Below are 22613 nucleotides of genomic sequence, written 5' to 3' on the forward strand. Positions count from 1 at the left end.
TTAAATGTTGGTTTTGACCCATTAAATTGAAGTCATGATGCAGAAATAGGTTGTAAACCTCAGTTTGGAGCCACTAGAATATTTATTCCATGCCATCCAGAGATATTAGGGTATCCTGTGAAGAGTCATTTAGCTGTACCTTTGTGACGTGTGCACCTTCTAAGGCAGAATGTCAATGTGGAAAGGTCATGGGCTTTGGGGTTAGCCCAGGGACCAACATGATCCATACTTGTTTAAGCTCATGTTTCTTCATAATGCCTATTTTGTAGAGGAATTGTAGGATTGGGTGATCACATATATGGGAAAATACCTAACTTAGTCTGGCCCAAAGTAGGACTTCAACAAACATTAGCTCTCTTCTAATTAGAAAAAGGTTTTTTGTTGTTTGAGCATATTTGACACACACTGTTACATTAGTATCAGGTGTGAAACATAGTGATTCCACAAGTTTGAACACTACACTATGCTGACAAGTGTAGCTACGATCTGTTGCCATACAATGCTATTATAATATCATTGACTGTATTCCTTATGTTGTACCTTTTATTCCTGTGACTTATTCATTCCATGATTGGAAGGGGACTAGTACCTCATAGTTCCCTTCACCCACTTTCCCCGTTCCCTCCCTCTCTCCCCTCTGGCAACTATCAGTTTGTTCTCTGTGTTTACAAGTCTAATTTTGAGTTTTGTGTATTTATTTATTTATTTTTAGATTCTGCATGTGAGCTAAATCATACAGTATTTATCTTTCTCAGTCTGAGTTATTTCACTTAGCATAATGCCCCCTAGGTCCATCTATGTTGTCACAAATGGTATGATCTCTTCCTTTTTTATAGCTGTGTAATATTTCATTACATATACATTTACGTATAATGGAACACACACACACACACACACACACACACACACACACGACATCTTCCTTATCCATTTGTCTATCAATGGATTCTTAGATTTCTTCCATATCTTGACTATTGTAAATAATGCTGCAATGATTGTAGAAATGTATATATCCTTTTTAATTAGTGTTTTCATTTTCTTTGGGTAAATATCCAGTAATAGAGTTATTGGATTATATGGTGTTTCTATTTTTAATTTTTTGAGGAAACTCCATACTGTTTTTCACAGCACTTGTACCATTTGCATTCCCACTAACAGTGTTCAAGGGTTCCTTTTTTCCCACATCTTCACCAACACTTGTTATTTCTTGTCCTTTAGATTTTAGCCATTGGGAGAAGATATTTGCAAATGATATATCTGATAGGGGGTTAATATCCAAAATTTATAAAGAAGTTACACAACCCAAAAAACAACCTAATTAAAAAATGAACAGAGGACCTGAATAGATATTTTTCCAAAGAAGTCATACAGATGGCTAACAGACACATGAAAAGATGCTCATCACTAATTATCAGGGAAATGCAAATCAAAACTACGATGAGATATCACCTTACACCTGTCAGAATGGCTAAAATCAAATTCTTTTCTAATTTTTAACCACTTTGAGACTCTTATTATCTGATGATACTTGCAGTTTCTCGGAACATCTGGCTCGCTATGTCTGTCTATAAGGTTCAGATAGTCTTTGATGAGAAACAAAAGGTTTCCTCTTCACGGATTGCTTGGAGAAGCTTCTTAGGAATTGATTTCAATAATATCGGGGTTGCTATGGGTGCTTTGGTATTGTTTACACTCAATGAATTTGGTGGTTAGGGACCTTACAATGTAGAAATATAACATTTGTGGCCTTAGCTAGATCTTTTCTGAGTAAGAAGGTACTCCAGGTGCAAATCAATAATAGCATTGCCTATTATGAGAGGAGTACTTTTAATATGAACTCAGGACAAGAGCAAACTTATCAGTAGCTGAGCCCATAAAAGTACTGCAGCACAAGGTCAGCAGTTAAGTGAAATGCACATAAGACTCCATGCTTGATCTCAGATTTTTGTGTGCCGCGTTTCACTTCCCATGACATATCCTTGCCCACAAACTGGACTCACTATAACCTAGGTATCATTACCTGACTGTGTCTTAGACACATAATGGAAGGATCAAGGCTTGACTTTCTGGTATACTGGAGAAATGAGTGGTTCGTTTTCTTCTCCTTGTCACTTTATAACTCCCAGCCCTTGCTAATATACCAGAGACCCCCATTCTCTCTGGATGCTTTGCTACCTCATGCTAGCTCCAGAAGATGCATAACAAAAGCAAGACTGCCTTCCCCATCACTCATTGCCTCAAGTATGGACCCCAACTTTCCCACTGTGTCCCAAGACTTGTGTTTAACATACTTGACTGAGGACTGGGGTCAGCTAGGGGGATAAGAACAGAAGACTCAACCAAATACTCTTGCCCCTAGAGCTCATCACTAGTCATGCACTATCACTGGAAGCCCCTCCTGGACCTGTCATTAAGCCCTGCCTCCCTCCATGTTATTAAGGGCCCATTCTTCAATTCATTCAGATCAGAATCCTCCCTCTCATTTTCTCTCGTACTTAAATTCTGCCTCCCTCTGAAACTCCCTCTTCCTGATATCTCAGGGAAACCTCAACTCAATTTATAGTACAATAGCTTCTCCCCTCAAAGGACCTACTTTATCATGCAGATCAATTCCGTTCTTCTTTGCTTCACTTTCTCCCCTTCTTTGCAGAAAACGTTCAGCAAGCCTATAACCTTCAAAAATTTATCTTCTGAGATATATATTTTTTTACTCTTATAATTTGCAAATGCTTATAGACAGTGTTTTGTTTTGATCCATTATGTTTAGGATGATTATTAGCTTATGTCCTTTAAGTAGGATACCTTTAACAACTTCATGCCCACCTCTGAAGTTACCTCCTGGGTCTCAGACTGTTTGTAATATCGGATCTATTCCAGCTGGTCAGTCTCCCAAGAGGTAGGAACTACAGAGTAATGGACTTTGTTCTATATAGAAAAGGACTGGGTTATGATCATAGTTAGGGAGAGAGGGGGTATATTAACAAGACCGTAGGCATCCAGAGGCTAGTTTCCATGGGGCAGAACTGAGAATCAAATACAATCTTGCCCTAAGCAGCATCCTTCTAGCACTAGATAATAACAGTTCCTGGATCCCCTGTCAGGAACTGTCCAAGGAGTAGAGATGCCTGGCATATGTGGAGGACATTAGATGCATTAATATGTTATTAGGAGATGAGGGGAACAAATATTCAAACCAGGGACTTGGCTTTTATCAGTAGGGCTCTTGGTGCGTTAGTAGAGAAATTACCTTTTCACTTGAGATGCACAGTGTGTGTTCAGACCTGTGAGTCTGGTTTTGGAGTCACAAATGGAGATGCGCTGAAGCTGACAGAGGTGACAGCTTCTCACATATGGAAAACTGAATAATAACAACAATTCCATTTGTGAAGAAGGGTTGGAAATTACGTTTTCAATTCTAATGCAAGGCAGAGGCCAAGATGAACACATTCAAATTGGAGTTTGCCTGGGCTCACTGTTTTCCTTTATAAGTGACAAAGGAAATAATGGTTGATGAAGTTGCCTCTAGGGGATCTGGGAAAAATTCTTTCTGCTATTTAAAAAAAATGAGATTTCACATGGAGTCTATTAATTATTACCAGCCATTTGATAAATGCAGCCTGAACTGGTTTAACAGTATTAAACACCATATTGCTCATAATGCTCTGAATGGTAGAGTTGTAAATACAGATTTCTGATATTCACAGAGGACTCTCTGCTTGTAAAAGGTGTAAGTTGGCTTTTCTTGTCTTGATGGATGGTATGACAGAGGTCTGAATATAAAGGAATAAATATATGACTCACATTACTTTGGAAGTTAGTATTAAGATAAAACTGATTTTAAAGGGGGAGAAAGCAGAATCTCGAGTCCTAGTTTCTAAGAAGGATCCAATATTTCCACAATTACTACAACCTAAAACTGAAGTTACTTTTGATTTTGACCAATTGTAAGGGAGTCTTTAAGAGTTTCAGCTCAGGAATCAGAGGTAAATTCAAATGATCCCATGTTGTACCTTGGTTTCTAGTTCTTGCCTAGGTGGCTTGTTGACATAGGCTACTGGCTCCCACCCCTGAAGTCAACCATAGATTAAACCTTAGAATACAGCCTGTCTACCTTGTACATTGGGATCACTTTCACACTGATATTAAGTGTGATATTTCACACTGATATTAAAGGTTCTGACTTGGAGAAGCAGACATCTAAGAAGCCAATTATCCCATAAATAAAATCCCATAAGTGAATTCTAGACAAAATACCAGAAACAATTCCTTGAGGGCTTTGGAAATTGAAATAAAGTAGGCAGATTTTGAAGGTGAATTGAACCTTGAAGCAAGCAACCTCCCATGAGGTAAGCCTAGCCTATGACTCAGTGGCAGCTGAAACTGTGATACAAAGCCCTTTGAAGTTTTAGGCAGAGGAAGTAGGGGAAAGAACCCAGGTCAATTAGGGATGCCAGGGTATTAGTGGGAAATCCTGAAAAGGAAAGAAGAAGAAACTCTGAATACTGTGTTTAAACACAGCCCAAGTTCCTGACTAATCTCTAAATCATGAAGGCTTGGGACAAACTGGAAGCATAATGCAACTAAATCCAAGAACTGAATGGAAGTCTGAACTCTCCCCACCTCAGATGTGACAGTTTGTAGTCTGAGTCTAACCAAGAAAATTGTTTACTAAAACAAAAGTGTCAGCAGTCTGAGGAAATATAGCATAATTCAGAGTCTTTACAACTTAATAATTACATTGCTAGAATACAATTCAAAATTACTCAACATATTAAAAGCCAGAAAAATGCAATCTGTTCTCACAGGAAGAAACAATTAACCGCTGTGTATTAGTTTCCTAGGACTGCTGTAACAAATTACAACTGGGTGGCTTAAAACAACAGAAATTTCTTACGGTTGTGGAAGTCAGAAGTCGGAAATCACTGTGTAGGTGGGATTGTTTCCTTCTGCAGGTTCTGAGAAAGAATGCTTTCCATGCCTTTTTGTTAGATATGATTGTTGACAGCCCTTGCTGTTCATTGGTTTGGGTTTGCACGCATCCAGCCTCTGCCTTCACCTTCACATAGACTTTCCCTGTGTGTTTCTATGTGTCAAATCTCTTACCTTTTTTCTTATAAGGACCTAGTATTTTAAACCTAAAATTTTATATCCAGTCACATTATCATTCAAATATGAACATATAACAATAGTATTTTCAGGCCTACAAGACTGCACATGGTTTCAAATACAAATACCCACATTGGAGGGGAGCCTAGGTAGCTCAGTTGATGAAGCATCTGACTCTTGATTTCAGCTCAGGTCATGATATCACTGTTGCGAGATGGAGCGCCATGTCAGGCTCCATGCTTAGCGTGGGATTCTCTCTCTCCCCCTCTCTTTCTGCCCTCTCCCACCTGTGTGTGCACTCTCTCTCTCTATCTCTCTCAAAATAAATAAATCCACATTAAAAAACAAATATTCATGTTAAAATATTTTTTATTGAAGTATAATTAACATAAAATACTATGTTAGTTTCAGGTGTACAACATATACTTAGTGCTCACCATGATAGATGTAGTCACCATCTATCACTAAAAAATATTGTGATAATGTTATTGATGATATTCCCTACGATATAATTTTCATCTCTGTGCCTTCTTTATTTTCTAACTGGAAGTTTGTACTTCTTAATCTCGTTTATCTCTTTTACCCATTCCCCTACGAACCTCCCTTCTGGCAGTCATCAGTTTATTCTCTGCATTTAAGGGGCTGTTTTTGTTTGTTCTTCGTTTCTTTGTTTGTTTTGTTTTTTAGATTCCATATATAAGTGAAAACATATGGTATTTGTCTTTCTCTCTATGACTTAACTCACTTAGTATAATATCCTCTAGGTTCATCCATGTTGTTGCAAATGGCAAGATCTCTTTCTTTGTTATGATTGAGTAATATTTCTTTTTTTTTTAAATTTTTAATGTTTATTTATTATTGAGAGACAGAGAGAGAGACATAGCATGAGCATGGGAGGGACAGAGATAGGAGGAGACACAGAATCTGAAGCAGGCTTCAGGCTCTAAGCTGTCAGCACAGAACCTAACACGGGGCTCGAACTCACAAACTGTGAGATCATGACCTGAGCCAAAGTCAGAGGCTTAACTGACTGAGCCACCCAGACACCCCATGATTAATATTTCTGTGTGTGTGTGTGTGTGTGTGTGTGTGTGTGTGTGTGTATGTGTGTGTGTGTGTGTACCACATCTTCTTTATCCATTCATCTATTGATGGACACTTAGGTTGCTTCCAGATATTGGCTATTATAAATAATGCTATAGTAAACATAAGGGGCATATATCTTTTCAAATTAATGTTGTTTTGTTTTATTTTGTTTTGTTTTTTTAGTTTTCTTTGAGTAAATACCCAGTAGTGGAATTACTGAGTCATAAAGTATTTCTATGTTTAATTTTCTATACTGTTTTACAGTTGTTATATCTGTTTGCCACCAACAGTGCTCCAGGGTTTCTTTTTCTCTACATCTTCACCAACACTTATTATTTCTTGTCCTTTTGATTCTAGCCATTCTGACAGGTGTAACATGATAACTTATTGTAGGTTTGAATTGCATTCCCCTGATAATTAGTGATGTTTAACATCTTTTTATGTGTCTGTTGCCCATCTGTATGTCTTCTTTGGAAAAATGTGTATTCAGGTCTTCTGCCCATTTTAAATCACATTATTCAGGTCTTTTTTTTTTTTGGTAATCTATAATAAAAGAGAAAGGAATATAATGGGGAAAAGACAGTCTCTTTGGTGCTGGAAAACTGGATAGCTACATGCAAAAGAATGAAACCAGAATACTTTCTTACACTATACACAAAAATAAACTCAAAATGGATTAAAGATCTAAATGTGGGACTTGAAACCCTAGAAATTCTAGAAGAAAACATAGGCAGTAAGTTCTTTGACCGTGGCCTTAGCGACATTTTCCTAGATATGTCTCCTTGGGCAAAGGAAACAAAAGCAAAAATAAGCTATTGGGATTACATCAAAATAAAAAGCTTTTTTAAAGTGGATGAAACTGGGGCGCCTGGGTGGCTCAGTCGGTTAAACGTCCGACTTCGGCTCAGGTCATGATCTCACGGTCCGTGAGTTCGAGCCCCGCGTCGGGCTCTGTGCTGACAGCTCAGAGCCCGGAGCCTACTTCAGATTCTGTCTCCCTCTCTCTCTGACCCTCCCCCGTTCATGCTCTGTCTCTCTCTGTCTCAAAAATAAATAAACATTAAAAAAAAATAAAGTGGATGAAACTATCAACAAAATGAAAAGGCAACCTACTGAATGGGAGAAGATATTTGCAAGTGATATATTTGATAATAATTTTGAAGGTAGTATTCAAATAGAGAAACAAATCCAATAGATACTAAAAGAAATATATAAAATGAGGATGACTAAATATTTGACAAAGGTTGGGTATTTTGGTTTCTAAAGTTAAAGCTAAGAGAAAGAAAAAGATAAAGTATATCCTGAATACCTAGAATTAAAGTTCTACACAATGTTAACAAGAGGGTTTGGAATGGAGAACGTGAATGGGTAGAGAAACCAAGGGATAGGAGAACCAGATGAAATTTTTCTTTTGCTACAGGGAAGCCATAGGTATAATTTTTCTTTTTTTTAAAGAAGTCAAGAGAGGAGATTAAAAAACAGAAAATGATTAATAAATTTAAATTAGAAATTTAAAGTTGTAGCAACATATCCTCATATATAAATATTCTTTGTAATTATAAATTAATTAAAAGAGATTGCTAGATTAGATATTAAGAATCAGTTTTATGTTTTTATAAGAAAATAAGTCATACTGAAATAGAAAATTAAAATAGAAGGATAAGAAATGATATATCATGTAAATATTAACCAAAAGAAAATCGATATAACTATACTGGTAGCAGAAAAAGTAGGTTTTAAACAAAAAAGCAACCTTATAGTTGGAAAGGCTCATTATATAATGATAAAAGGTTTGATTTGCCAAGAAGATATAACAATTCCAAACATGTATGCAATCGATAATCTAGCCTTGACATATATAAAGCAAAATTTGATAAAGCTATAGAGATAAATCGATAAAGCCCCCATCATAGAGAGGAATTTCAACTCACCTCTTTTGTTTATCTATACATCAGACAGACAAAAATATTAGCAAAGATGTTGATAGTTTGAATAGCAAAACTAACAGGTGTAATCCAATGAAGATATATGGAATTCTGTAGCCAAAAATTAAAGAAAGTATATGTTATATTTATTATAGTGTTTATTTACTAGTTATTTAAGATGTTGGGTAACGATTTTTGAAATTTTTTTAGCATGTTACTTCTACAAAACTCTACATGTTTGGAAAGTGTTTGTTTATATTAGTTTTCTCTTGCTGTGTAACAAATTACAATATATGTAGTGGCTGAAAACAGCACAAAAGTTTCTGTAGGTCAGAAGTCCAGTATGGTGTGGCTGGATTTTCTTACAGTCTCACTATGCTAAAATCAAGGTATCCACCATGGCTCAGTTCTCATGTGGGGCATAGGATCTTTTCCAATCTCATTGGTCATTGGCAGAATTCAGTTCTTGTTTAGAAGTGAGGTCGCATTTCCTTTCTGTTGGTCAGCTGTTGTTTGCTCTCTTCTAGGGCCACCCACGTTCCTTCTCAGGTGGTCCCCTCCATCTTTAAGCCACAGTGGCTCATGCAACCTTTCTCATGCTTCCAATCTCTCTGACTTCCTCTTGTACCCCTCTTTTCTACCACAAGTCTTTCCTTTTAAGGGTTCATGTGATTAAATTAGGCCCACCTGGATAATCTCCATTTTTTTTAAAGGTCAGCTGTTCCATGTAATAGAAACAAACACTGGGAATGATATAGCATCAGATTCACAGATACCAGAGATTAGATAGTGGAATATTTGGGGTCATGCCTTGAACTTCTGCCTACCATAACCTTTCACCAGTCTTTTCCCCTTGAGTCCTGTTACTTTCATTGTGAGAAATTCCATGATACAGCACTTCTATAGGAACACATAATCTATACTATAAAATCATTGACTGTATTTCATTATTTGTTATGTGATCATGTCTTTATCCTACTTCATTTTTAGATATATGAAAGTTTTTATAAATCTATCATTTTATAATTGATATCTGCATTATGGTCACAGATATAGACTGTAAAATATTAATGCTTTGGAATTTATGAAAGCTTCCTTTGAAGCCAGTATGTACGTAATTTTTATGAAGTTTCTATTTTTTTCTCAAAAATGAATTCATAGTCTCCATTTTGTATAAACTTTTATTAATTGTGGTATTAAAAGTTTTTACATTTAATTCATTGTCTATATCATCTGTTGCTTTCTGAAAGAAGTATGTTAGCATCTTCAACTACAGCTCATTTATTATTCCCATAATATTGTCATTTCAAGGCTATGTTTTAGGTACATGTAGGTCATTATATATTATTTCTTTTTCATTAGTTTGTGCAACTTGATTGAAGAAAAATAAATCAATCATTGGCAAAACTATTAGATGATCACTCTTCCATTGACAACTTCCAACAATCTTTCAGGGATAATGAACATTTTATTGGAAGGTAGACTGTTAGCACCAAGCCTTTTAACAATTTAAATAGAAATTAGGACATGTTGAAGACTCTATTTTAGAATTAAGATGTATCCCATTTTGTATTTTCTAGAGGCCAAGAATAGGTTATTTCCTTATTCCATAAAATACGTTACATGCATAAAATATATCACATTTTGTTTTGCTGATCCTCTATTTTCAGCACCAATTCTTTAGCTATCTCAGTGAAAAACGGAAAGTGTACCATGGACCTCAAACCTCTAGCATTGGAATCCTTAAACAAGATGGCTACTTGTATAACAATGGTGCTTCTCTGATATGACAAGCGCATATCTATCTCTCCCCTCCTGCACCCCTGCATGATCTTGTCCTCCGATTGGAACAGTGAGGAGTGATTTTAGCATCAAAACAAAGCTAGATTGCAGTATTGGTTTCATAATACATGAGCTTCGTATTGGAACATTTTGAACCTTGGCTATCTGTTATTCTCTTGCAACTGCATTTTCAAAATGCAGTGACTGTCCACAGCTACAAACACCTAGGTCATTTTGGGTGGGCACATACATGAGTAGAGGGAAATAAGCAACAAAAATTTAAAAGCAGAATTCATAGAGGGGAGCTGCCAGATTAGAAAGTAAGAAAGGGCCAGTTATTTAAAATCAATGCTTCCTATGTAGCACAGGTTATCCTGGCATTAAAGAGGCATCATGGCATGCCATCCTTCTGAGTCCACCCCTAGATGTTTTGTTGATTTTTTAAAATATTTTCATATATTTTCTTTAATACTAGAGGGGCATCTGAATTTGGGTCATATAGCAGTGAAAAAAAAAGGGATGAGAGAAACTTTGATGTAGTTAAGGCAGACTACATTGATATTAAGATATCTAGCAAATATTGCCATTACTGTTAACATATGGATGACAAATTGTTTTAAGTGCAAACTTTAGTGGTTTCAGTGCAACCTTAGACTGGTCTGTAAGAAAATAAACTTTCACAAGTCAAGCACTGCTTAATATGGGCTGTCTGATCCCATAATTGCGACTTGCCAATAAAAGTTTTCATTCCTGACAAGATCTACAGAGCATTGTGCAGGAAAGTCACGGGCCACAGACTGAAGTTTCAGTGCCACATTTTGTCCGTTTTTGGTCTGGCTCTGCAACCTTTTGGTGTGGGCACACGATTCTGACCAGAATACTTGATTTTCTGGGGCGGCGGGGAGGGTGAAGGGAGGGTGCCTTTTAACTAAACGGGCATTGGGTTGGACAAGGAGGACAGAGCCAGAGGCCAGTTAGAGGATGGGTGAGAGGGCAATGAGAGTGAATGGCTAGTGGGAATGTTTAGATTCAGAGAAACAAAGAGAACCAAGTAAGACGGTCTGTTACATGTTCTTGATTTGTGGTCCCTTTATCTGAGGATACTATCATTCTTTATTTCTTACTATAATTTCTAGCCTTAAATCCTGGCTCATATTTGGACTTAATCCTGCTTGTTGGGCATGAGGATAAGTGGAGGCAGATCCTGGTGGTGGGGTGAGTATACTGTCTCGTAGGGGAGAGGCCCCTGCAACATGTGTGAGTCATGATGGCAAGTGCTGGCCCTCAAATAGGAGGAGCTGGGCCCCTCTGCAGGGGAATCTAGGGATCAAAATATGTTACTGCACCAACCCAGTTGATTCCACTGTGTATTTCTGGGTCCTACTCTTTCCTAGTTATGGCCCTAACCTTGGCATAGTACACCTGCCTGTTTTGAGAAATGAACCTTCTCTGGAGCTCTGCTGCTCTTGTGATCAAGTCCTGGTCTTCGTCCCAATGCTCAGTTTTACCTTTGCATCCCCCGTGGAAGCCCTTTGGTTTTCACACTTAGCTTTGCATTGATGATTTACCATTTTCAGCATTTCCTTCTCTTGCTCTGTAGTCTCAGGTGTCCCCCACAACTGCCACCCAATTCTATTGTCCTTAAAATTTCCACTGCCCGTCTAGTTCCTAAATATTTGACCTTTTGCACTCCTCCCACAGGCACCAGATCCCAGTTCAGCACTTGTGAACGTTTTACCAGTTGCACAGCAAGCTTGTGCTACCTGCAAACTGTGCTCCACCTACCATTGGTGCCATTAATTTGGCTCCCAATCCCAACTTAATATTGCTATCTTGGACCATTGTTGGCACTAACTGTTGTAGGTTGAGATCCCCCAGAAGGCAGCCTCTGAGACAGAGATCAGTCTAGGGATTTTATTAGCGAGTACTCTGAGGATCAACATCTGTGGGGAAGGGTAGGCGGCAGGATGGGGTGGAAGCAGAATGGAGGCTACAGAGCAGTCTCAACAGAGACCTCATCTGACCGCACGAGGGCTCGAAGGCTGGGGTGGCCATTGGGCACTGTCCCTGATTAGAGCTGGGGAGCTGGACCTTTCTATCTCTGCAATGACCAGATACTGGATATAGGTTGCTCTGCACTGAGTATAGGAATAGTGCTCTGCACTGAGTATAGGGGTGTGGCCTCGAGTGACACAGCTGAGAGCAGTTTCTGGGGATCCCTGATGGCTGAGGCACTCGGATCAGCTGCCTGATGGGTAATCTGGGTGGCATATTTGTGCATCATGGAAGAAGCAGCAGCTCTTGTTAGTTTATTACCTAGTTACCTGCTTCTCTCTCCTAGAGTTGGTAGGAATATTAAAGATTTTGCTTGTTAGATGCCTGGCATAGTTGATACTCAATATATTAGTAGTAGTAATAGTAGTATTCATATTGGTATTCATGTCCTTAGTACTTTGTCATGTGTCTGTTGTCATGTTTTTTTTAGAGTTTTAATCATCTAAAATTATTCATATTTTCATGTTCCCACCTAATCTCTAGCACCATGATTTTGAACTGTACTTGATATTTAATTCCAGGGGATTTGTCCTCACTTACTGTATTGGTTTTTTGCTTTGTATATACTGTTATGTTTTTGCAGTAAGTATGTTGAGTTGGACTTCTTCATGCAATAATATTTTTGCAGGCTTCAGATTGTTTTCTTAGGCTAGATTCCCGGAAATGGAATTACTGGATCAAAAACATTTTGACAGCTTTTGGTCAAGAGTGCCAAATTATTTTATAAATACATTGTAATAATTTGACTGCCACTAGCAGTCAAAGAATATCAATTTTTCTGAAGCTTTGTCACCAATTGGTATTGCCATTAAAAATTTGTTACTTTTCTAATGTTACTGGTCTTAATCTCTATTTCTTTAATACTGGTAAGTTGACTATTTTTATGAACAATCTATTTACTAGCCTTTTGTCTTTTATTTATATATTTAATGAGATATTATTAAGGCTTTCATATAATCAGTTTCATGAGCTCATTATATAGTAAAATTATTCATCCTATGCTTTCTTCAACATATTTTGTTAGCCTGTTATTTGCCTTTCTTTCACACAATATTTTAGATATATATTATTTGAGATTTTTATGTAGTCATATTTATTGATCTTTTTCTTTGTAATTAATCCATTCTTTTATAATTCATCACATTGTATCTTCTTGTATCATCATCTCATGAACATTCAGTTTTATCCTTGTAATTAAAAAATTTTTTTAGCCAACTAATTCATCTGGAATTTATCTTGCCCATGGCATGATATAAAACATATAAACAGTTAACCCTGTTATCACATTATTTTGTTAGTAAATGACAAAAGGTGAGGAATAAGGTAGGGGATCAAAAAGATAAAAAGATTCAGAAGATAAAGCCCTATCATGGTAAGGAGCAGAATTGAGAGAGGTGGGTCCTTGAAGCCAGGTCAGAGTATTCCGTGCCGTACGGTTTTCAGTTGCATTAAGTTATTCTGGTAGAAATGAAACTAGGTAATTTGACATTGAAGGATGTTGGAGAAACTCTTGGCCAACGGTGTGAAAGTTGCCACTCAGTAAAGTCAAACTAAGGAGGCTTCCCTGTCCCATGTATCCAAGTCATTCTGCTTCTCTGGAGCCATAAATGCAACCACAGTGATGGCTAATACGTTGTTGAGAAATTGTTCTTTCTCCAAGTGATTGATAATCTTGGAATGAGTATCAGACCATTTTAATTATTGATAATTTTACTGTATATTCTGGCCTTTGGAAGGGTTTCTTTCATCCCCACGTTACATTTTAATGTAGTCAGAAAATATTTTTCCTTGATTATTCTTCCAAATTAATTTTATAATAACTTTATCCAGTTGAAACAATGACAACAACGAAAGCCCTACTGGGATTTTTATTCAAATTGCTTTAATGAAATATATTAATTGAAAATAATTGACATTCTTAAAATATTTAGACTTTTCATAGAGGAACATGCTGAGTCTTTCCATTAGTCAAGTTTTATTTTATGTTTCTTAGTAAAATCCTCTAGGCTCCTATACCCCCATCTCTCCCAATCTAGGTCACACACATTTCCCATTAAGATTCTATCTTCATATTTTATATTTTGTGTTCTACTGGGAATGGTTTTTTTCCCCATGAAATGTTCTATATCTTTATCTAGCAATTTATTGATTTAAAAAAATTAATTTAAATAACTTTTTTCAATGGATTTCTGTAAACAGTATAGTTATCCTGTTTCCTTTTTTTTTTTTTTTAATTTTTTTTAACGTTTATTTATTTTTGAGACAGAGAGAGAGGCAGAGCATGAACGGGGGAGGGGCAGAGAGAGGGAGACACAGAATCCGAAGCAGGCTCCAGGCTCTGAGCCGTCAGCCCAGAGCCCGACGCGGGGCTCGAACTCACGGACCGCGAGATCGTGACCTGAGCTGAAGTCGGAGGCTTAACCGACTGAGCCACCCAGGTGCCCCTCCTGTTTCCTTTCTAATGGTGGTATTTGTTGGTTTAAAACAAATGTTTATATGTTGAGTGAGACATGCTTCTTTTTCCACCATTTGAAGATGTATTATGAATAGTGGGGTTTGAATTTTACCTAATATCTCTTATGTTATGATAAAGTTGTCTGCTTTTCTTATGTGACATATTGGTGAAATTATTACAATTTGTAGTAGTGATCAGTCATTGCTTTCCAGGAATAATCCCTATTTATTATAATGGCCAGCTCTTTAAATTAGCTATTTAATTTCATTTACTAGTAGAGTTGAGATTTTTATATCTGTATTTATACATAATATTGATTCTATAGGTTTTTATCCTATGCATTTCAGATTTTGCATCACTTTTGCATTTGCTTGGAATTGTATGGCTTTTCTTTTTTTTTTTTTGAAATTTATTGTCAAATTAGTTTCCATACAACACCCAGTGCTCATCCCAAAAGGTGCCCTCCTCAGTACCCATCACTCACCCTCTCCTCCCTCCCACCCCCCATCAACCCTCAGTTTGTTCTCAGTTTTTAAGAGTCTCTTATGCTTTGGCTCTTGAATGGCTTTTAATATTTTTTATATTCATCAAATTTCATGAAGAATGTAGTGGCCTTTTGTTTTCTTTATTTTATTTAGAAATTTTTAAAAAATTCACCAGTAAGAGCAACTCATGCCAGGGAGTTCGGAGGGATATTGTTTTTAAAATTGTATTTTTATTTATTACTCCATTCAGGTTTTATCTTCAATTTTAGTATTTTTTCTAAAATGTTGCCAAATTCATTGGTGTTTTCAAATATAATAGTATTATTTCATTCTTAGAACCTGTGTATCTGTTGCTAATAGTTTCTTTCATTCCAAACAAAACAAAACAAAGGCCTACCCCTGGCTACTGGGCTCCAGCTTCTGGGGGAGGTGGCTAGGCAGGTACCAGCGAGCAAGGCCATCCACTTTCATCACGGGAATGGGGGTCTGGGGCATCCGTGGAGCTTGATCCTGAGCCTGGTGGCCCCAACCCCCCAGGTCTGCAGCACCATTCTCATCACAGACTCCTGTCGCTCTTCAGTGCTTTGACCTCCAGCCGGCAGTCCACAGATGCCTCCCCTAGCACAGTGATGGCCTTGCAGGTATAGACCCCGGATAGAAGGGGCTGGGCTTCCAGATATCTAGGGTGCAGACGCCTTACTCAGAGAGGGCGTGGTATTTGGGGTCACCCTGGATGTCCATCTTGTTTTTCATCCAGATTATCTTGGGCTTGGGCGATGCTCGATGCTTGGACACTGTAGAAGAGCTGAGTGCTATAGCCCGAGGTGGAGGTGTGGTCAGCCAGGGAGGGGCTGGGTAAAGAGGGGGCTTCTGAGAAGTCTCACTTGACAAACCCTTTAGGCTTGGCAACAGTTTCAGTTTGTAGGTTTTCTGCCTCTTATATCATACCTTGTTCATATTTAAAAAAAAATCCAGATACTGGTTTTATTTAGTAAATTCGACTGTCCAAAGACAAAAGCTATCCACAAACACACGCAAATTATTAGGAAGCGGGCAGTAGAATTACTGAAGGAAATTACACTGATCCCAGTTTTCTCTTTCATCTGTAGACAGTTTTCTTCCAATCTGGAAACTGGAATGTTTCCTTTTTATCCTTGAAATTTGTATTTCCCCTGATTATGCCTAGGTCAGTTCTTTCAACAATAATCTTGCCTTCAACACAGTCAGCTCTTTTTAATACGAAGAGTAAAACATTTCTTGGGAAAATGTTCTGTTCTTTTTAAGCCTTATGGCTTCTTAAAATTTAGCTTTTCTTTTTACCAAAGTTTTACATGCACGTTATTTAAAGGGTCCAGTAATCCCACAGGCTTGCTATGAGGAACACCCCTCTCCCTACCAACCAATCCCCCTGACTATATTTTTCTATTTTCCAGAAGCATCTACCTTCAAATCTTAGTTTTTTAACCTTCTTTTTTTTTTTCATTATCATGCTTATTTTATTATATCTCGAGCCTGTTACATTCTCATCATGGACATTTTTTTAGCAGCTCCCTCCCGAGTCCTGCCACACACATACACACTTCCTGGTCCCTATTCTCTCAGCTTGGTCTTCTGATTTTCTTACACTTCCCCCCTATTTTTTAGCTCTTTGGCCACATTTTTGCTCTATATTTTGGAGAGAATTCCTAAGCCTATCTTTCATCTTTTTCTTTCCTGTCATTTTAGTGGGATTCTAGTATTCCTCAATGCATGTGTTCACACCTCCTTTTTAAATAAGAAGTCGGAGTTTTGCTAGTTTTCTGTCCTCAACGTCTGGTATAAAAGAATTCAATCTATTGAATCCATCTTCCTTGCTTCTTATATCTTTTCTTGACATTTACAAAAATTTCATGAGCCAGTCTTTTAAAATGTTCCCTCCTTCTTTTTTACGTGCTGTTCCTGTTCCTGCTCTTCATTGTCTTTATTTGATTTCTTTAAAAGGGGAGGGGTGGATGATTTATAGCATTTTTCAATAACACTTCTATATTTTCCATTTGCTCCATTTGCTTGTGTTTTATTGAGTATATAAATACGTATATTCAAGAAGCATGATATATTGTTTCCTGAATCCTGCCTATTTCAATGGGAACTACTTGCTTCAAAATTTTCAGCTTGGTTCTCCACTTTCAAATTGTTGGTCTCTTCACTTATGCCATGATTTTTTTTATCTTCTGGTTTTATGAGTGAAAGTTTTTATAAGTAGAAATCTCATATTTTGAGATCAATCAAGATTGACAGCTGGTGCAGATTTCGAGAAGTATGGTGTATTAGCTGTGTGTGTGTGTGTGTGTGTGTGTGTGTGTGTGTGTGTATGAAACAAGCGGGTATTCTATTTTCCCTTGTGGGCCTCTCTTACAGAGCAGTCTCTTTACTCTCTTCATTCACTTCCTCTGAATTTTAGGAGTGTTTTTCAGATTTGTTCTCTGCTTCATTAATCAAAATGTGGTTACTACATGGCTACTGCAGTTTTATTTTGGACTAGTCTTTTTGATTCAATAAAAGCCATGTCAAGTGGTATCTTAGTGAAAACACAAAGCAGTTGTTTTTCAAAATGTTGGTATGGTTTTGGAGCAAATCCATTTCAGTGAAAGAATTTTACCCTGATGGTGTTGGAATTAGTTCTTATTACCTTGTGCTAGGTATTATCTTGGACTTCGCTTGATTTTATTCTTTTCTTATTACTTTGTTCTTGAACTAGGAGAAATGTTGGCCCAGTGGTGGCAAAGAGTCAAAAAATGAGGCTTACCATCAATCCCTTTGTGTTATGTCTGAGTACTCTGCACTCCTTCTCTCAGGTCAGCCACGGCAGTTCTTGTCTTGCCCAATTCTAAATTCTTCCAGCCCTCCAGGGATGTCCAGCAAAACTTTCTGAGATGATACTATACCATCATGGTACTATATCTGCTCTAATGGAGTAGCCATTAGCCACATGTAGCTGTTAAGCACTTAAAATGTGGCTAACGTGGTCAAGAAGCTGAATTTTAAATTTAATCTAAATTTAATTAACTTAAATTTAAATATGAATAGCTGCGTAGAGCTAGTAACTACCATGTTGGACAGCAGAGCTCTTGACATCTCAAAGCATTCAGGTTGAGGAGAAAATATCCGTTGCAAGACTAATTCTGAATCTAGGGGCGCCTGGGTGGCTCAGTGGGTTGAGCCTCCAACTTAGCTCAGGTCATGATCTCGCAGTTCATGAGTTCGAGCCCTGCGTCGGGCTCTGTGCTGACAGCTCAGAGCCTGAAGCCTGCTTCAGATTCTGTGTCTCCCTCTGTCCCTGTGCCTCTTCCCCACTCATTCTCTGTCTCTTTCTGTCTCAAAAATAAAGACAAACATTTAAAAAAAAAGAAGAGTAATTGTGAATCTAGATGAGAAGGGAGATGTCAGCCAGCAGCTCCTGGTCTTTGAAGATCCTTGGTCCACAGAAGCATAGGGGAGCTTCAGGAGAGTCTGAGAAGTCGTTTGGTTTGAGAAATGCAGATTCAGTCAAAGAATAGTTGGACTTCGACCATATAACATATAGATGTTTGGAACCGAATGCTCATTGGAATTGGAGAAAACAGATACATGAGACTCAAAACTGCCTCTGACAAGGAGCTGATTCTTTTTTTTTTAATTTTTTATTTTATTTGTTTATTTTTTAAATTTACATCCAAGTTAATTAGCATATAGTGCAACAATGATTTCAGGAGTAAATTCCTTATTGCCCCTTACCCATTTAGCCCATCCCCCCTCCCACACCCCCTTCCAGTAACCCACTGTTTGTTCTCCATATTTAAGAGTCTCTTATGTTTTGTCCCTCTCCCTGTTTTTATATTATTTTTGCTTCCCTTCCCTTATGTTCATCTGTTTTGTCTCTTAAAGTCCTCATATGAGTGAAGTCATATGATATTTGTCTTTCTCTGACTAATTTCACTTAGCATAATACCCTCTAGTTCCATCCACATAGTTGCAAATGGCATGATTTCATTCTTTTTGATTGCTGAGTAATACTCCATTGTGTGTGTGTATGTATGTATGTATGTATGCATGCGCGCGCGTGTGTGTGTGTGTATTATATACCACATCTTCTTTATCCATTCATCCATCAGTGGACATTTGGATAAGGGGCTGATTCTTAATCTTTGAGCCATCATTGCACTGATTCCCAATGCTACCCACATACCATTGTTTCTTGCTTCTCATGTGGCTGTACAAATGTTTCCTTTCATAAAGTTTAACAGATATTGGAAGGAATATTGGGGAGAGGCATTTCCTTGTACTTTCATGACTTACCCATCCTTGTAGAATTCTCATGATTGTATTTTCAAACTTGGAAAAAGAGCTAAGTTATCATCCAGGCAGATAAAATTTGTTTGATTATCTGAGAAGTGGGAGTTTGTAAAAGGTATTTATTTGAGCTCTCCACTTAATCGTGAAAGCACCTTGCCATCTGATGCTCAATTTAATGTTGAATTTGGGGAGAAAGTAGAAAAGGAGGGGTGCGAATGTCATTTGTTATCATTTCACAGACAGGGTTACTTCTGTCCTCGCCTGCCGGGTTGCTCCCCATCCCATTCAGATTCCATCATCTCCAATCACTTTAGCCTGAAACTCATCTCAGCAAAACAAGTCCCCACCCTGCTTTACCCTAATCAGATTCTTTCTGAGTGAGAAGGATGAGGTCCATGATTACTTCCTCAAAACTCCATCCCTTTGGCACCATAGCCAGGTTTCCAAACAGCCTGCACACCTCCTGTCAATGAGTTCTGTGAAACCGGTGGCACACCAGGATGGCCTTATTTGCTTTCTGCTTTAAGCAGAAAAATTGGATTTAGAAAGCTTTTCCTAATCTGGATCTCTGCAATACATAATAAACTTCTTACATCTGTCACCATCAGCATTCTCCTTGCTGTCTTTACTTTTATGTTTTAAAGAGGGAAGATAGGGATGCCCTTTCTTTCTCTTCCTATTCAAGCACTGTCTTGGGACAGCTAGCTCTGAAGATTAGTGACATCTTCCTGGCTGGGATGATGGGGGACCGGAACAAATATAGGATTGCCCTCTATACCAGCCACATTCTGTCCTGATTAACTCTAAGGAGCAACTTTTGATCTGGAAGCTCCTAAATATTTTGAAAGTTTTCAGATAGTAAAATAAAAGGCAAGCCTAACACTCTCAGAACATCCTCTTTATTGATAACATTGATTGTATCCCTGAAGCAATGTTTTCCAAGTAGGAAACTGCAGCCAACTTGCTTTAGAATTATCACCTGTGCTGGTTAAAATGCAGATTCCCAGGCCCTACTGACTCAGACTCTCTGGGGCAAAGGCTCTGTCTGCATTTTAACACCTCCCCAGGTGATTCTTAGATATTGTGAGAACCACTAAGAAAGAAGTAATATTATCAAATAGTTCATTGAGTTGTCACTGTTAGAGGCTAGGGTATTAGCAGCCTTTTAATCAGCAGAGAAGTGATCCACTGGTGAGTAAGGTAGGAAGTATAGTCATAAAGGATGCACAGTTTTAAATCCTGTGCCATTGTTTGCTTGCTGCTGGACAATGAGGAACCAACGTGGCCTTCAGGACTTGGTTGCTTTGTTTGTAAAGCTGATAATGTTTGCTTCACAAACTTGATGAGGCATGGACATAAATCACCTGGCACATAGTGAACACTTGATAAACATTTTCTGTTATGATTTCTGAACAGATGTTATGTTTTAGAAAAAAAATATCTAAGAAACAACTTCATTTTATGAAGCAGTAATTTATTTATTCATCAAAGACATGTACACCTGCCAATTAGAGTTCCAATGAGCTTGAATTCTCCCACTGATGTCATTCCTGCCAGTTGCAAAAGAGTTTGGTGTCTCAGCCCACACACTGGCATGTGGTTTCTTGAAATATTCAAATAGCTCCTGTACCCCCATTACTACAGTCTTTGTCAGTTCCTGTTGGTACCTAAAACTTTAGGCCCCATATATAGCTAACAAGAACCAGCTTTATCCTGTGTCCTGTAATTGAGATGACACTTCAAGAGGGCTTAATTCAAGATCCCATGGTTTGAGCATCATGCTTACTCTTTGTTAGGGCTGGCAAATGGGCATTAGGCATTCTTATACCAAGAAGCACTTTCCCATGATTTGGGGGTTTGTTTTTCCCTCCAGAAACATCTTTCCTCATCCTGAGCGGGTTAATGCTCAGAGTGGGATTCACCTAGGGGATGGAGAGTCGGGGGATCTGGCGCCTACTTTATGGAGAAGTCTGAACTGTCAGAGGGCAGGTCCAGATGGGTGATCGTAAGATGTAGGCATTCTCAGAGGTGCCTGAGAAATTGAGGCATCTCTGTTTGATAGATAAGATCTGCCTTTCATAGCCCTCTTCAACTGCAGCAGCTCTGCACAGAATCTGTTTCATGTTTTAGTGTGTAAAATCTTATTTGAGAAAAGAATGTCATCGTAAACAGGGAACAACAATCTTTGAAAATTACTGATATAGCCCAACAGGTTAAAATTGAACCATGGCTGAGCAAACTAAAGTTCCATCAGAAAGATTAAATGCTTATACTAAGGACTCAGAGTCAGTTGGAGTAAATGAATTTCAATAATCATAAACATGTGTTTATTGCGGCTGGGTAAGAAGAGAGGGATCAAGAAACATGATCTCTGACCACAAAGGTTGCAAGACCTAGTAAGGGAACACAAGAGAGGTATATAATTATCTGTACATGTTAAAAGTAAAAGTGTTATGGGAACCCAGTGGTGGATTTAAAAAAGTGAAAACTAACACTGAGTGCTAACTCCAGGTTAGGCACTCTGCTTGGTTCTTTCTGTCTGTCTATATATCTCTATCTCTATCTATCTATCTATCTATCTATCTATCTATCTATCAATCATCTTTGTGAAATAGGCACCATTTCCCAAATTTTACAGATAAGGAAACCAAGATTTAGAGATTTAGAGAGATACGCCTCACCCAACTTCACATAATTAGTAGGTGGCGGAAATTGGGATTTCAGCACAGGCAGTCTGACTCCAGAGCTCATATCTTTACCCACTAGGGAAATCTAAGAACATTTCAGCAGAGATAGCTTTTGAACTGGGCCTAAAATGATAAGGATTTTTTAAGTGGGTACGAGAGGAAAATGGATGGGGATAGCATCCCACGCAGAAAGCCCAGTATAGGCACAGTCCTGGAAGCCTATTAAAATGGTGAAAAATGTAGCATGGGGCCACATTTTGAAAAGACTTCATAATTGGTTTGTAACCCCTAGGGAATGATGGGAGGGGAAGCAGCATGGTATGCTAAGAGGTTTGAAGTTACTATCTGCCATCTCCAAGCTGCTATGTGACACTAAACAAATTACTGAATTTCTCTGTGCCTCAGTTTCCTCATATCTAAAATGGAACCATAAGTACCTCATTATGATGAGGATTAAAAGGGGTAATGCACACAGGATTTTTAACATAGTGCCTTTTACACGGTAAGTATCCAATAAGTGGTAATTTTTTTTTATTAACTCCCAACCTTATGGCTAATAAGACAAGCTAATATTTTGAGCACTTATATGTATCAGGCTTTGCACCAAGCACTGGACATGCATTATTTAATCTTTACAACAATAGCTCTTTGAGCTAGGTGCTATTATCTCCCCAGTTTATGAAGGATGAAACTGAGGATTCCAGAGCCGATTCCTTTGTCT

At 38.0% G+C, this 22613-nt stretch overlaps 1 long non-coding RNA gene across 1 annotated transcript in view; it reads left to right on the plus strand.

The window, feature by feature from the left end:
- LOC128315927 (uncharacterized) overlaps nt 1–22613 on the plus strand; it is a 220878-nt gene that overhangs the window by 123397 nt on the left and 74868 nt on the right. Inside the window, exon 4 of the long non-coding RNA XR_008299138.1 lies at nt 11036–11114. This is a non-coding gene — a long non-coding RNA (uncharacterized LOC128315927). The remainder of the gene's footprint in view (nt 1–11035; nt 11115–22613) is intronic.

Source organism: Acinonyx jubatus, chromosome B3, assembly GCF_027475565.1.
Source record: "Acinonyx jubatus isolate Ajub_Pintada_27869175 chromosome B3, VMU_Ajub_asm_v1.0, whole genome shotgun sequence".
Lineage (NCBI taxonomy): Eukaryota > Metazoa > Chordata > Mammalia > Carnivora > Felidae > Acinonyx > Acinonyx jubatus.